The sequence below is a fragment of the Prosopis cineraria genome, unplaced genomic scaffold (assembly GCF_029017545.1).
Source record: "Prosopis cineraria cultivar Desert tree isolate PC_DT_omini unplaced genomic scaffold, ASM2901754v1 PC690, whole genome shotgun sequence".
Taxonomy (NCBI): Eukaryota; Viridiplantae; Streptophyta; class Magnoliopsida; order Fabales; family Fabaceae; genus Prosopis; species Prosopis cineraria.
The window spans coordinates 22604-40566 of record NW_026556015.1 but is presented as its reverse complement, the minus strand read 5'-3'; the positions used below and the strand labels follow the sequence as shown (position 1 = coordinate 40566).

The window sequence follows — 17963 nt, the reverse complement described above, 5'->3', positions numbered from 1 at the left end:
GTTACAGACGATGAAATTAAAAATAGATGGAGATGGGAGACTTACTTTTCTAAACTTTTCAATGATGGAGAGGATTCATCTAGTAACTTGAGGATTTAGTAACTGGTGAAGGAGAACAAAATTTGTCATTCTATCGAATAATACGTGATAAGAGAGGTAAAGGCCGCTTTAAGAAAATGACAAATTGTAGAGCCAACGGACATGATTGTATATCTATTAAAGCGTGGAAATGTTTAGGTGAAGAAGGGGTGAGATGGTTACTAAGTTATTTAATGTGATTTTTTACGGTCCAAGAAAATGCCTGATGAGTGGAGGAGAAGTATATTAATTCCCATTTATAAAAATAAAGGAGATATTCAGAATTGTAACTATAACTATAAGGGGATTAAACTCATGAGCCACACAATGAAATTGTGGGAGAAAGTAATTGAGCACAGGTTGAGATTGGAGACAATATTTTCTGAGAATCAAATTGGTTTTATACCAGGTAGATCAACTACAGAGGCGATCTATCTACTAAGGGGATTAATGAAAAAGTATCGTTATAAAGAAAAGATCTACACATGGTTTTTATTGATTTGGAAAAAGCTTACCTGGCGTATACCAAGAGAGGTGCTTTGGAAAGTGTTGGAAAAAAAGAGAGTACGGATTGCTTATATTAATGCCATACAAGATATGTTATGAGAGGGTAAAAACTAGTATAAGAACGCCTAGTGGTCAAACAAAGGATTTTCCTCTTAAAGATTGGACTACATCAGGGATTATCTCTGAGTTCTTATTTGTTCACTTGATTTTAAATGTTTTTGACGGAACATATTCAAGAGGAAATCCCAAAATGTATGTTTTTCGTGGATGATTAGTTCTTATAGCAGAGACAAGAGAGGTGTTTTGGAAAAGTGTTGGAAAAAAAGAGAGTACGGATTGCTTATATTAAAGCCATACCCGATATGTATAAGGGGATAAAAACTAGTATAAGAACGCTTAGTAGTCAAACAAAGGCTTTCCTATAAAGATTGGGACATATCAGGATTATCTCTGAGTTATTTGTTCAACTTGATTTTAAATGTTTTGACGGAACATATTCAAGAGGAAATCCCGAATGTATGCTCTTCGCGGATGATATAGTTTTTATAGCAGAGATAAGAGAAGATGTTAATTGCAAACTTGAGTTATGAAGGAGGACATTGGAGTCGAAAGGTTTTCGTCTGAGTAGAAGTAAGACGGAATATTTATATGTAAATTTGATAAAGGACTATTTGACAATAATTTGGAAGTGAAATTGGGAGATCAAATTATACTCAAGTGAAAAAGTTTAGATATTTGGGAGCCATTATTCAAAATGATGGCGAAATCAGTGGAGATATTTCACATAGAATTCAAGCTGGGTGGTTTAATTGGAGAAAAGTTAAAAAGAGTTATTTGTGACCGTAAGGTGCCTAATAAACTTAAAGGAAAGTTTTATCACCTGTTTATCAGACCGGCAATGTTATATAGTAGTGAATGTTGGGCTCTAAGGGACAGCAAGAGCATAAAGTTGGAGTAGCAGAGATGAGAATGTTACGATGGATGTGCGGACATACATGTAAAGATAAAATTCGAAATGAGCACGTACGCGAAAAAGTGAAGGTGGCATTATTGAGAAAAAAATGGTAGAAAATGGTTGAGATGTTTTGGGCATGTACAAAGAAGATCAAGGGAGGAACCGGTGAGAAGTGGAGTGGAAACATATAACTTTAAGTCCGATTAAGAGAGGTAGAGAAAGGCCTAAGAAAACACTCTTAGAAGTTGTTGAACGCGATCTCTTAATTAATAATATTCCTAAAAGCTTGATAAATGATAGAGTACAATAGCGTCTTGTAATTCATGTAGCCGACCTCACCTAATCGGGATAAAAGGCTTGTTGTTGTTGTTGTTATTGGTTTCTCTATAGGACATATCCCCCTTCATAAATTCAACATTCCATTAATTGAGTTTCATAAGTATCTCATGTATCCTGTTTTTTTAAATGAGGCTGCTCGGACTTCTTATTTTGCTCGTCCAGTCTTTCGTAATTTATTTTCCTATAAATGAAAAAGTTGTGTGTTTAAGGCACAGTGTTTATTTATTTATTCATTCAATTCCTTTTTTAAGACGTTGGAAACACAAATTTCCCATATTTATTTTGTTTTTTTTTTGGTTTTTTTGACCTGAAAAGTTGTCATATTTGTTTGTTACTGTAAACACTTATAGCTTGTCTGGTTGCCACGAGCGAGTCATGTTCAGTTATTATGCACTAAAAAGTTCTAGATCCGTACATGGGTAACTAAGAAGAGAAATATCCAATGGGCAAGAAAACTTATGTTTTGTACTGCATTTTCAATATTTAATATAATAGGAATTTCGGGAGGACTAAAAAAACTAAAAAAAGGGGAGAAAGCGAGGTGTTGAAGAGTGATTGGAGAATGAAATGAACCCTACAATGAATGGAAACAAATAACATTGTAGCTTAAGAAAGGGCCATTCAAAGTCCAAATGTCAATTTTGGACCGTCCATTTTAAGTATCACTTCACTTTAAGCAAGAAAGAAATGAGATATTCTAAGAACAGATTATTTCTCATGAGAACCTCTGTTGTGTTATTTAAAATTCAATCTGTTGACTTGATCCAACAACTAGGAGAATAACAGTTAAGGTACTCATCAGAAGGTTAATACCAAATTAGAATTTGTTAAATGGTGTGTGTTTAGATCAATGAGGATTTGGACTTGGATTTTGTTTAAATTCAAATCCATTTTAAATTATAATTTTTTTATAATTTTAAATTCATTTTACATCATTGTCATTTAAAATTTTAATTATTTCAAACATTTTATCCTTTTGGCATTTTTATTGTTGATACATTTATAATCATATTTTTAATAACACAAACTAGTCATTTTTTATTTTTAATTTTTGTTTCAAATACCTGTTTATCTCTTTTCTTCATTTAAAATTTTTAAACTAATTAAACAAATGATTTTAAATATATAAATTTTAATTGTGAGATTTGAAATGCTTTTAAATTTAAAATTCAAATTCATCAATTAAAAATGATACCTAAGGGTTTTTAGTACTAAAATATAAGAGAATGGGTATTGAATATAATAACTTAAATTTTGAAGATATCTTGATTTAATATTAATTTTTTAAGATGTTTTTAATTATCATTCTTCCTTGATCCATGGACTCTCACATGTTAAATCAGGTCATAGATCAAAAACAATAATCTTCTTTGTGATAAAAGTTATAGACTTTTTTTCCTCTTCTCATTTTAGTTGAGTTTAATTTCAAAATTATTTATATGTGAAATTTAGGGCTATGAATTGAAAGATGGAAAGGGAATTCACAAAAGTACAAAAGAGGAATTTATAGGGTGGGTGTGGCCTAGTCTTCTCCCACAAGTGAAGTGTGGTTGAAATTCTATTATCACTTTTTCTCTCGTATTGCTTTCCTCAAACCTCAAACTTTCTGTTCCCCCAAGATACTGCAATGGAAAATGGTAATGTAATTTATACAAACGGGATAATTAAGCATAAAGGAGACATTATTTTTTAGTTTGAGATTTAAAATTTGAATGTATTTAAATTATAAAAGAGAAAATAATTAATTTTTTTTAAAAAACTCTGACATACTTAATTTTGATATTCTGACATACTTGACCACAATACTTAATTCTTTTTTTTAAAAAAAAAAAACTCTCTTAAGTTTGATGAATCTTGGCTCATAAATTTTGGTTTAGTTGGTAATGAACTATGAGAACCTAGATTCAAATTAATAAAAATACCTTATTGTTGCAATAAATAAATAAAATGCATTCTCAAAAACTTGGCTTAATGGCTTTTTTTTTTTTTTGGGGGTGGCACAAGCTAAAGGCCTGTTAAACCTTAAGATTTTGTTTTTCTTATATATAAGAAAACAAATAAAGCAGAAAAAATAAAATAAACAATTAAACCTTAAAATAATAATAATAATAATAAGACCCGTAATTGCTTTTCAAAATTCGTCGAGGAGGAGACACTTTTTTTCAATAATAATTTAAATTTTGTGTTGATACTGTAACATATTTGACCATAATATTAATACTAATAAAGAAAATAATTATGTGCGTGTTATATACGGTTTTTCTCCATCCAACTTTGTTTCTCTCTAATTTTATTAAATGATTAGTTCATTTTCTTTTTAAATGCGTCAAACCGAATGGAATGTAAAATGAAGGAGGAATATTATATGAAGAGTCTTTTACATATTATTACATCATTCATATATTGAAAGTAATTATGTTCAAGTATTAAATGTAAATATTTTTTAATAAAAATTTAATTTGATTCACCATATTGTAAAGGATTAATTATTTTTAACGTATGTATAAGTATTTTATATTTTTCAAAATGTAATGTGTGCATAAATCTTTCATATGATCAAATACTTTCATAATCAATGCATGAATTCATGATGACTCATGAGAGATAATTTTCACAAAAACAATAAATAGTTTGAGCTGAGAGAGAGAGAGAGATTCTTGTCCTTATCTGCCACGTTGGCACTAGGCCCCACCTTAGCAGTTGATTGGTTCTCCCGCGCTCTTACCATGGCGAATGCGAATTGCTCTTTCTTCTCTTTTTTCTGATAGTAAGCTGGCAAGCCACGTCTCTTCCCTCCAACAAGTTTCCTGCAGATTCTCTCTTCCACGCTCACTCAGCCTCAGGTAATGCTACCAATTCACTTTCTTCTATTCCTTCTCGATACTCGCAATCGCTATCATTTCCTCTTCTGTTTCTATTCCTTTCTTGTTCGAGTTAGTTGTGGAATTTTCAAAATCAGTTAATTTGGTGAATCGAGTTAATGCTATCCATTTGATGATTTTTCTTCCGGTTAGTGCTCGGTTCTTGATTCAAAATTGAGATGAGGAGAGCATCCTGAAACTGAAAGGTTTTCAAGTATAGCCTTGAAGTCCGAATATGATTTCCTATTCTGCAAATCTGAAAATCACTCTTCTAATTGTTTACTGACTAGCAGTAACAGAGGAGATTAATCGAGTTTCTGTAGTACCTCAATTCCTTGTTTATCCTTGTATTGTAATATTACAATTTCAAACGTTTCATAACCCAGGATAATTTTTGTTCCAACCTATTTTGATTTATGTGTCGCCAGTTACACTGTGTAACTGTTGGAGATAATGCTGAACAGTCAGTAAGTTTAATGGTTTGGTTTTTTTTAAAAAAAAAAGGCTTAAATTTCAATCTTATTATGTCAATTTTGAAGTTAGTTGTTTCAGTTTCAAGCTTGACCATTGATAGATGAATAAGCAATAGTTTATGACCAAACTATTGAAGTGGGTTATTAACTCTACGATGGATTTCTTTTAGGTGTTCATCAGACGGAAAAGTTAACTGCTTGAATCTGAGGAAGCTGATAATTCAAGCAGGACAAGATGGACTACGTGTATGGACCAGGAAGAAACCATCTCTTTGTTCCAGGGCCCGTCAACATCCCTGAACCGGTCATTCGGGCGATGAACCGCAACAATGAGGACTACCGTTCTCCAGCAATCCCAGCACTGACGAAAAATCTGATTGAGGATGTGAAGAAGATCTTTAAGACTATCACTGGAACTCCATTTCTTATTCCCACAACAGGTAATTTCTACACATGGTTCAGGCCAAATTGTACTTTTCTATATGTGTAGATTTTTATTTGCAAAAATCTTCTATTAGTGCCTCATCAACATTGTATTCATTTCACTAGAACAATATTGATAACAAGAAGTCCGTCCATTGCCTAAAACGATCATCATTAACCTTTCACATTCAGTTTACTGAAAAGATTATATTACTCTTTAGGAAACTTGATTTGGAAAATGCATGCCTATGAAATAATATCTTGCCAGTGTATGAGAATAATAATTTTATCCGGTGTGTCCTATATTCTGCAGTAGTAACAACATCAGTTGGAACCTTGATTTGGAAAATGCATGTCTATGAACCTTGATATATGTTTGTTTCATACTCAGTTTACTGAAAACAATACATATCTCTTCCTGAATGGCTTGGTTGTCTTTCTAAGAACTTTCTTTTCCTGAATTATTTTGTTTTGTTTATTATGCAGTAATGCTAGTACTTTTGATGCAGGTACTGGTGCATGGGAGAGTGCACTGACAAACACATTGTCTCCGGGAGATCGGATTGTATCTTTTCTGATTGGCCAATTTAGTTTGCTTTGGATTGATCAGCAGCAACGTCTTAACTTCAATGTTGATGTCGTTGAAAGTGAATGGGGACAAGGAGCCAACCTGGACATTCTGGCATCGAAACTTGCATCAGATAATGCACACACCATAAAGGCAATTTGCATTGTTCACAATGAGACAGCAACTGGGGTCACTAATAACCTGGCCAAAGTGAGAAAAATTCTCGGTAAGAATTCCATCTAATGCTCTTCTCTCCTTTCCACTGATAGCTTTGCTTTGGATGGTTCTGTTGGTGAGAATTGAAAGATATCATAATAAAACTCTTAGTGAGTCTTCACTTGAAAACCTAAGTATTTGAATTGAAATGATCCGTCAAAAGAATTAAGTTATATTTGTTTCAGGCGCTGTAATAGAGCTTGACAGATGTTCACTACCCTTATCTACATTTCTGTAATTTTAATACCTTTTTTGTGGCCTACAAGCTTACCAATCCATTCATAGCCTCTACTTTGCCGACCTTGGGCTTTTCTATGTTAAATTTAGTTCTGTTTTCTTCTTCCTTTTATCCTTGGATTTAATTGCACTTACATTACCTGTTTATTCAGTAAAGACGCAGCTTAGTCCCTTTATTTTTTTCAAGAACAATTTCATCCTTCTCATTTCATCGAAGGTGCAGAAGTAATCCAAATAATAATGGCCCGCTTAATTTTTTGGACAAACTCACATGATGTGATTGCCTTTTATCTCATGGCAACCATATAAGCTCAGATCACCTAAGTTCATCCAATGAATTCTGGTTTTCCGTTGACTCATCAGTGCCATGTCAACATATCTAGGTGCGGCACAACATGAAAAACAGTCACATCAAGTTAATCTGTTAAGAAACTCAATAAACTATTACTATTTTGGATTACTTAATACATCTTCAATTTAGTACACCATGCAGATGAACTTGTTCGTTGAAACTTAAAAATGTCTGTTAGCCCTTTCTTTTCATGGTTTATCCATAACACAAATCTCACATGGTGCATTAAACTATCAGATGAATATCAGCATCCAGCCCTCTCCTTGTCGATGGAGTATCTTCCATTTGTGCCCTTGATTTTCGTATGGATGAATGGGGAATCGATGTAGCCCTAACTGGCTCTCAGAAGGCTCTTTCCCTCCCTACTGGGATAGGCATAGTATGTGCAAGCCCTAAAGCCTTGGAGGCCTCAAAAACTGCAAGATCAGTCAGAGTTTTCTTTGACTGGAGTGACTACTTGAAGTTCTACAAGTTGGGAACCTATTGGCCTTACACTCCTTCCATTCAGTTGTTGTATGGTCTCAGAGCAGCCCTCGATCTCATTTTCGAGGAAGGACTCGAAAATGTGATTGCCAGACACCATCGTTTAGGAGAAGCGACCAGGTAAGCACATGATATGTTCATTTCCTTCAGGAGTTTCGACAGTTAAACAACACTTTGTTTTTGCATTTGATTTGAGCAAGGCTTTTGAAAGTTGTTTGTTTGAGTAAAATAACTTGACATCTCTAATTTTTGTGCCGCCTTTAACTGCTCTCTCATGTATCAAGTAATAATTATAGTAAGCATCATTTTGAGGGGGGAAAAATAATAGAAAAAAGGACTGAATAAGCGGGTTTAGGCATATAGTGCTAAATTCTGTGAAGGGCAGAGTATTTTAAGGCCCATTTACTTGCTAGAATGGAATGGATTAATAAAATAAAGAAAATGAACTAAATTATCCAATTTATCATTGTAAAGGTAAAAAAACTCAGTACCACATATCCTAAACATGGAAATTGCCACACCCACCACAAATATTAAGAATCATGACTCCTAATTTCATGAATTATATTATCCTTGCCCCTTTATGTATATGATTGGCCCATCTCTTCTTCACATATTAATTATTCTATTTTTATCTTTATTTTTTAATCCATTCTTTTCTAACAAGCAAGCGGCTCTTAGTATCTTTACATTTGTGCAAGAAACATGAGAGATTCTAAATGTAGTAGAAATACAGACTTGCAGTTGAGGCGTGGGGTTTGAAGAACTGTACACAGGAGGAGGAGTGGTATAGTGATACTGTGACTGCTGTTCTTGTTCCTCCTTACATAGATAGTGCTGAAATAGTGAGAAGGGCATGGAAGAGATACAACTTGAGCCTAGGCCTTGGCCTCAACAAAGTTGCTGGCAAGGTTTTCAGGATAGGCCATCTCGGCAACTTGAACGAGGTATTCTTCATTTCCCTCTCTCCCTTCAAAGCATGCATAATCCTTGTTTATATATACAGATGTAGAAATGTACATACTAATTGTTTGGAGGTTAGGTGTGTAAGTGTATGGAGGTTTGGTTGGTTTGATGAATCTAGTTGACCAAATATTGGGCCAAGGTAATGCCCAGCCCAACCTTTGTATGCTCTAAGAAAACAGATATTTTTGTGCAACCATAACAAAGATAATATATAATATAGAACGTTTAATAAGTTGCATTATTTGTAAGTTATGAACAATGTAACTTATTTTCAGACTTCATATAATGCACGGGATTTACATAATTACACTAGTATAAAAAAAAGATTTGTCTCATTTTTTGTGCATGTTCTTACTCTCTCTCTCTCTCCCCTCTTTTTATTTCTGACCAAACACAATTGTACTGTGTCATTGACTAGTTCATTCTTGCTGACTAGGGTTAAACAACTGCATAACAAACTTGACCAAAACTTTATGCATTGAAATTTGTTTTGACAGTTGCAACTATTGGGATGTCTTGCTGGAGTAGAGATGGTATTGAGAGATGTGGGATACCCTGTGAAGCTTGGAAGTGGTGTTGGTGTTGCGAGTGCTTACTTACAGAACAACACTCCTTTCATCCCTTCCAGGATTTGATTTGATTCCATTCTCCAGATTCTCGCATTCCTTCAAGTCCTTTCTTTTCTGGGATTCTCTGTGAAATTACATTACATATACAATCTCCTCTTCCCAATCTTATTCTCTACTTTAATTATTCAACGCATTGCTTCTTTCACTTGTTTGTGTATCAGAATTGGTGGGCAATAAAATAGAAACTCCCCCTTTGCTTCATGCTTTCACCCTTCGTTTGGATGGAGAAAAAAATAGACAACAGAGAAAACTATGAGGGAAAATACTTAAATATGGTTAAAAAAATAACTTTTTTTTTTTGTTTTTTTAAGAAATTTCTCTTCCTAATTTTCTCTCTTCCCTCTTCCCACTTTTGCCCCACGTCCAAACCAAACGTATGAGTTTAGTTAATGGTAGAAAGTGAGGGGTTAGCAGGAGCCACAACAGTCCAAGTTTTTAAATTTTTCTTAGTGTTTTATAGATGTTATATATTTTTTATCTTCCAAGATTTATAAAATTTTTATAGTATATATGTTTTTTAATCTTGTCCTTCTCATAGTTAAATCCAGACTTTCCCTTAATCCAGATCATCTGAAATCTGAATTTAAAAAGTGATGAGCAGGATTTTTTCTAAATTTGATTTAGATTATCTAAATTTTATTGTTTTAATCTTGAATTCAATTCATCATCTATTTTTAAAATTTCTTTTATTTTTCTCCATTAAAAAAAATATTTTAAGCGAACTTCTCCCAATCAATAAATTTGATTTTATGCAATAGCTGATTCACAAATTTGATTTATCTAGATAACATCAATTTCCTAACGATTAAATATTACGACTACCAGGCCACAGATAGATTATAGTTTGATTCTTTGCCGACATTGGGCTGTAACCGAAGGAGAGTGTTTAGTCAAGTGATGAGGACAACTGGGCCTGATCGGCCCTCTGTGGCCCACTAACAGTGATGATGAACATATAAGACGAAACCACATCAACCACCTGAGATCATACACGTGGCAGCATTCATACCACGTGTGGGCCCACATTACAGTTGTCTCATCTGGAGCGATCCCTCATGCTTTGACTCTCGCTTTCTATTGGGTGGTTCCAACTATATCCCATCGTGACGCGCATGAATGAACTCATCATTTGCAAATTATATTTTATAAAACTCATCAGCCCTCAACCCTAACCATGCATATTTAAATTATATAATTAAATTGTAAATTTATAAAAGTTTATCTTATTAATAAATAATCATTAAAAAATTTAAATATAAAATATAATTATAATTTTATTTCAATATATTTCAATTATAAATTACTGAAATTAAATCCATTTATATTAATATATTATCATACTAAATTTTAAAATATGTCAACTTATTTTTTATTTTTTATTAATATTAGTTTTTATTTTTTGAATTTTATTTTTTTTAATCAATCAGATCTTACTGCTTCTATAAATCAAATTATATATAATATATACTTAACTCGCTCGATTTAATAAAAAATTGACTACTTTAACAAATTTAATTAAATTTACATATAATTTAAGTTTATAAATAAGGGGACAAGATTATATACGTTGTAAATATAAAAATAATAAGTTTAAATAGTCAATTAGTAAGTTTAATTAAATTTATATTTAATTTAAATTTATAAGTAAGTTAAAATAATTTTATAAATTAAAAATATAAAAATAATAAATTTAAAGCATGACTCAAAAGTTTAATGATAATGTTCACAACGCCATTTTTATTTATAAAATTAAATTCAAGATTGTGTGTGTGTGTGTACACTAATCACTAGATATAATACCTTGAAATGATTTTTTCTGTTTCTTCCCAAAAATAACGTTTTTCTTTTAATTAAAATATCATACAAAGATCAGTTATTTAAGAGTAGAGAATAATCCGTGACATGTTTCACTTGTGAGTTTATTTCTTTAACCTCATTTTTTTCAAGTAGTTAGTCATAAAAAAGTCAAGACGGCTGATTGATAAGCTCAGGATTTTGTTTGCCAGATGTAAGTTGAGGACTTAGGAATGTACTGTGTATATTTATTTATTATAATTGAAATCACGCTTAAGATCAAATCTCTTAAACGATGAACCCTCAATGCACAATTAACTGATAAGTCACATGATATTCAGTTCAAAACACCGAAAAGCAAGCACAGTTCACTAAAAAAGTTGAATATTTATTCCAATTTTTCCGGGCAGTGTCTCATCTCATGTCCATTGTAGGAACGAACACTGGTACTGGTGTGCCATGAAAAACAAAACAGTTCAAAATTATTCTTCTAAAAATAACCCTTTTTGGCTTTTTCCCTATTCATAACTTTCATTTTTGGTCATATACACATAGAAAGTAGCTGATAATTTGAACTAAACTCAACATATTACCTCAAAAAAAATTAGGACCAAATTTGATTATATAAGCCTTTTAAAAAAATAAGATAATTTAAGTTGAGTTTGAATAAGTCCTAACTCAAATTGAGCCTGGTCACTAAAATTATTGACTTTATATGTATGTAGAGTCGGTAATTTAAGCTAAGTCTGATAGGCCAACTTGAATTCACTTAAAAAAAATTGGATTTATGCTTAATGATATGAATTTTTTAAAAAAGAAAAGATATTTTAAATTTAATTTAAATAAATTTAATTTAAATAAATCCGCTTTAATTGAAAATAAACAGATCACGTTGCGTTGTTTGCGGGCTGCGCGGCCTTTCCGATGTTTGATCAACAGTTGGTTATTATTATTATTATTATTATTATTATTATTTTTTGTGTTACTTTACGCACAAGCGTCTAGCACAGGCACATGGATTTATTTCTTCTAAGTAATTATCTTCATTTTCGAGGGTAGTATAAATAAGGAAAAATGACATTTAAGGCGGTGATAAAATTTATTACAATAAAAATCTAAAAATTTTATATAAAATATTATTTTATAAAAATACATATATATTATGGTTAAAATTTCAATAAAAATATAAGTTAAATTCAGTTTTCAATGATACCATAATATCTCTGTCTCATCATATAAAACTTTTTTAAAATATTTTTTTTTAAATATAAGAGGAAATCAACATATTTTTTTTAATAAACAGATCATTACATTTTTATTATATTACAAAAAACTCATCAATTTATTTTAAAAAATTATTTTTTATTTATAATAATTAAAAATAAAATGAAATATTGTTATACTTTTAAGTAGATAATATAAACAGATCATTATATTTTTATTATATTAAAAAACTCATCATTTTATTTTAAAAAATTATTTTTTATTTATAATAATTAAAAATAAAAATGAAATATTATTATACTTTTAAGGAGATAATTAATTTTAGTTAACTTATATAATTTAATTAAAAATATTTTATATATAGAAATTGAGAATATACCTGCACTCAGCACTCATATGTCCTTTTTATGATAAATTCTTTTCAGAGCCTTAAATGTCATTTTATTTAGAATTATAGAAGTGGAGCCCATGCAGGTCTGTTTACACAAGCATTTGGTGTGTCACAGTATCAGCATATTCAACAATCTTATTCCCAACTTTTCCATACTAAGAAGGCTGACTGGAATCACCAATCGAAGCAAGATGATCTGAAAACCCAAGTCATTTTTGGAGCTAATCGATGAGGAGGAGGGGGAGGAGAAAATACCAAATCCAGAAAAATTGACGAGCTCTCAACATGGGGATGTCAAAAGAGAATCTGAAAGGTGTCGTTTTGGCGTTGGCTTCAAGTGGATTCATTGGGGCAAGCTTCATCATTAAGAAGAAAGGTCTTAGAAGAGCAGCTGCAGCTACTGGTGTCAGAGCTGGTGAATATTCTTCTTGTTTTTTTTTTTTTGCCTGATATTGTTTTTCTAACTGGGCGATTAAGTGTTTAATTTGGTTAGCCGTGGTTTCTTATTTTGTAGGTGTTGGAGGGTATTATTATCTATTGGAGCCGCTCTGGTGGTTAGGAATGGTCACAAGTAAGCACCTAATGCTGTTTCTGAACTTCTATTTTTCTTTTCTAACCGTAGTTATTTGGGCTGAACTTTCTTGTTTCTTCTTTTTTGGTTTTAATTTGACCACATCATTGTACAAAGTTAGTTAGATTATCTAGATTTGGATGCTTGTCAAAGTTGAAGCAATTTCATTTTACGTTGTTTAATAGAGCCTGGATTTAGTGCCCCATATCATTCTCTACTGTTTGTCTAGGTCATTGCATTGCTTATTCTTTTTGGTTGTGCCTGGAGATGCTTAAACAAGTTACTTTGCTATATTTTTCAGTTGTGCTTCTGTTAATGACTAACTATAATATGTAATTATCATGGTCATGGGCTTTTGATCCTTTGCTGACTTCTTGCAGAATCTTTTTTGTTTTACAATTTCTGATTTAGTGATTGTTGGAGAGGTTGCAAACTTTGTTGCATATGCATTTGCCCCAGCAGTTCTAGTCACTCCACTTGGTGCACTGAGTATCATTGTGAGGTAGCTAACTTAACTCTTCTTCTTCTTCTTCTTCTTCTTCTTCTTCTTCTTCTTCTGGCCTTAATTAATTTTGCAAGTGTTTTCTTTTACATTGTAAACTAACATGGTTGATTCTCCATTGACCCATGACTGTGAAATGTGAATGCTATCCTGTAGTGCGGTTTTGGCTCACTTTATTTTGAAAGAGAGGCTGCACCCTCTTGGAATGTTGGGCTGTGTAATGTGCATTGCTGGTTCTGTCATTATTGTCATTCATGCGCCTGGAGAGCGTACTATCACATCTGTTCAGGAAATATGGAATTTGGCTACCCAACCAGGTTAGAATGCTCTGCTGTTTACATTCAAAGACGATTGTTTTACAGTTCTTGGTTAATATTGGCATTTCTTTCATTGCAGCATTTCTGGCATATGTGTGCTCGGTAGCGGTATTGGTTTTCATTTTGGTCTTCCATTTTTCACCGCGGTGTGGCCATACCAATGTGCTGGTTTTACTGGAATTTGTTCGTTGATGGGATCCCTCTCTGTAAGCAACTGAACAACTCTCTCCTCAAGTTTATGGCTAATCTGAGCTTGATGCACTTGTTTCCTCAAAATATCTTGTTTAACAGATATATAAACTGTGGTACTTGATCTCCTTTTTAAAGTCATTTGATTTTGATACCTATCTTTCTTTCTTTCCTTTCCTTTTCATTTTTTTCTTTTTAAATTTTGGTACCTATGTTGTGGTACAATGTTATTCTCTCTAGATCATGATATAGGACATTGGTAACTATTTCACAGTTTTAAAGGGAAAAAAAAAAGTTGGGTGAAACTTTAATTTCTGAAATTTTTTTACATCTTTTCAATTGTACCCTCATTAAATATTCTGTATAAGTGCCTTAATAATGACAATTGAAATTCCAATACATCATTTTAAAAAAAAGAAAAAGTAATAAATGAATTAGGGGTATAGTTGGAAAAACAATTATAAAAATTACCTAATGCCCTATATTTTGGATAAAGTAAAGATTTTAAAAGATGTCATATATTGTGGTCCAAAGAGATTATATTAAAAAAATATTTTTAAGTACTTCATTGGCTCAATTTGTCACACTTCTATACCCTCTCATCTCCCCATTTTTGAGGGAGAAGGGAGGGATGTATACATTGAGAATCTTTATCTGGTCCAATGATTGATGAATATCTGTTAAAGTTTTTTCACCCCTCAATCTGCATTCAATTTAGAATAATGAATTGCATACTATAATCTGTCTTTGCCACCCCTAGTTTCTGTTACTGCTCTATATGAAATTGTTATGAATTTTCAGGTGATGAGTGTTAAAGCCCTTGGAACTTCATTGAAGTTGACATTTGAAGGGGTGAATCAATTAGTCTACCCTGAAACATGGTTCTTTATGTTGGTTGTGGCTATATGCGTCATCACTCAAATGAATTACCTCAATAAGGTTGGTTACTCTATGTGCCTTGAAAAAGGTCCCGTTGCCTCAGCCTGTCTTTTGAAATTCTCTGAACCAATAAAACTGCTCTTTCACCTTATATGTAGTATATAAATTATTTTCTTAACTGTTAATGACCTTTTGATGGTAGTCCCAATATTTGAGGAATTGTTAAGATGGAATTTTTTCTGACATAGTTATTACGATTTTCAAGGTCCATTTCATCCCAATAACTTAGGCTGCCAGGAGAAGGTCCAGAAATGCTTTTAATATCTGTGACAGTTATTTAACTACATTCTACTCCTTTAGCATCTTCTTCTACCTTTATCTCTGAGAATGGGCACTATAATGTGCACATGTTTCTTCATTGTGGTAACGTTCAAGTTTGAGAAAGAGATCATTAAAAGTAACTGGTTTTCCTTTCCTTTTTTGTATCTAGGCATAGTGCAGAGGTTAATTAGGAAACTAACAAAATAAGGATTCTGAGATTCAAAGATGCCAAACTGGTGTGTGAGAACCATTGGAAGAGTTTTCCAGTTAATAGGTGCTGAAGGGAGGTCCTTGCAGAACTTAAGTCACAACTTAAGGCAGAAGAAAACCGAATAAAGAAGAAAAGACACAACATTAACAAGAAGGGATTAAAAAGCTTTAAAGCCTGCGTGGTCTGTTACAAGGGAGATTAGGAGGTTAGTAATCTGTTAGTTAGTTACTCTAGATAGGGTAGATGTATTGTTGTGATGGGTGTGATATGGATTTGGTATACTTCTAAGTACATAAATACAGCTTGTCACGTATCAAATGGTGTTAGAGTTGGTTTTCTGGACAAACGGGGTTGCCTGAAATTCGATCCAGAGGGCAGTGATGGAAACATGATTGCATGAATGCCTTGGAGGTCTTGAGCAGACGATGGAGCTTTGTGAGACAATGATGAAAAGGGCGATCTCACACAATTGGAGCTGAATACTCATGACATCAGTGAGCTGAAGAATCTATGAGTAGAATTGAAGCGCATATGGCTGAAAAGAATTATAAAGACTATTCCTCTGTGCTTTCGAGCACCACGGGTCTTTCCTATTAACACACGTAGCTAGAAAATACATGAAAATAAAACTCTTGACAGTTGTTCAAAAAGACCCGTTAAGAGTTTAAAACTCTTGATCATTTGCTCATAGGGTTTGTGATGACACCATGTCATAAACCTCTTCAACTTGAAAGCTTAGTCTGTTCAAATCTGAGTCCATGAATAATTTATTATAAGTTCTAGCATATACATATATAGACAATAAATAACTTTCCGTTGATATTTGATAAATATTCTTCGCTGCAATAATGACCATCCCAGATGCTAATTCTGTGGTTTTTGTTTTTTCTTGCTGCAAATGATGTTTTGCATTTATTTGTTAAATTTGATTTATTTGTACTGGTATAGTTCACTATCTTTGAAGTCTTGCATTTGACGTAATACATTCTCATTTGACAAGGCGTGTTCGATATTTCAGGCTCTTGACACCTTCAACACTGCAATTGTGTCTCCCATATATTATGTAATGTTCACAACACTCACAATCTTAGCCAGCGTAATAATGTTTAAGGTATTTCCAATTTGTTATGCTGTCAAGTGTTGAGGATGTAGAAGAATATCGTCTATAAGTTTGAATTATTAGCTCAATATCAACTCACCTTGTATTTACAGGATTGGGAGGGCCAAAGTTTTGGGACTATCGCATCAGAAGTGTGTGGATTTATTGTTGTGCTCGCTGGCACCATTTTGTTGCAGGTGTCCAAGGACTATGAGAGAAGTCCTTCTTTTGGAGGTGTGTGGAAATCTACTCCTACCGTTCAACTCTATCGCCAATATCAACATTCTACTCTTTTATTGGACCTTGATTGATTATCGTCTTTCACTCTACATGTGTTGACAATGTGCATTGCAGGTAGCAATTCTGCAGTTTTATCGCCTTCATTTTCTACCCTACTTTGTGCTGGCAATGGAGAATTCTTTAAGCTAGCTGATGAAAATGCGGCCCCTTCTGAGGTTATGAGCTTAAGAAGACAAGAATCACATTAGATGGTTTCTTTTCTTTTTTTCTTTTATTCCATTCTGTCACAGTGGAAGAAGGCAAAGCGTGAACTCTGGAGAATCCAAAGGAAAGGTCTGTCGGATGGTAATGATGCCACGTGGCAATTCAAGTAGTTCTGAAATCATAATATGATGGGGAAATTCCTGAACACATTCTGTTCATAATAATGTATGAGCATCTCAGGAATTTAGTGTCATGGATTTTCCAGTTTCGAAGATGATTCAAGAACTGATATGTTGCAGTCGGTTTCACATTTGTACACTCTGTCCATAGTTGCTGGGTTCTGATGAAAAGGTTTGCCTTCCTTGTGAAATTTAGAAATAGGAAAAGAGTTATTGGATTTGTTTAAAGACTAGCTTGATTATGAGAGGAATTGTTATGAAGAAGTGAAAAAAAGTGATTAGGGCTAGAGATTACCTCGGCTTTTGTTTGTAAAGTATTGAGGTGTACAGGGAATCAAGCAGTAATTCTGTTCATTATATTTGTTTCCCCCTTGTGAAAAAGAAATATTCTTTCTCATGCATCAATTTTTATTGTTGAAAATGATTCTCATAGTCGATTTTATATACTCCCACAGATCCTTATTATACAGACCATTCCCTATCACAATACCAACATTAAAACTTATCCCAAGGATAAAAAATTTCATCATTAAGACTTATCCCAAAGATAAAAAATTTCATCATAAGATTGGATTGTTTGCATTGATCATTACTTCAAGAAGGCAAAACAGATGTTTGGACTGGTTTGCCCATGAAGCATCTCGATTTAGCTTTCATGCTATTAGCTTATTTATGACTTTATGTTCTTAGCTATTTTCTTAACTTTTAGGTATGATTTATTGCTTTAACTATTTTGTGTATTACAAAGATATGCA

The 17963-nt window shown here is 32.7% G+C and overlaps 2 pseudogenes; both read left to right on the top strand.

Annotated features, from left to right (window-relative positions):
* Positions 1 to 4754: 4754 nt before the first annotated feature.
* LOC129298039 (serine--glyoxylate aminotransferase-like) lies at positions 4755 to 9288 on the top strand (annotated as a pseudogene).
* Positions 9289 to 12583: 3295 nt separating this feature from the next.
* LOC129298041 (probable magnesium transporter NIPA6) lies at positions 12584 to 17613 on the top strand (annotated as a pseudogene).
* The last annotated feature ends 350 nt before the right edge of the window (positions 17614 to 17963 follow it).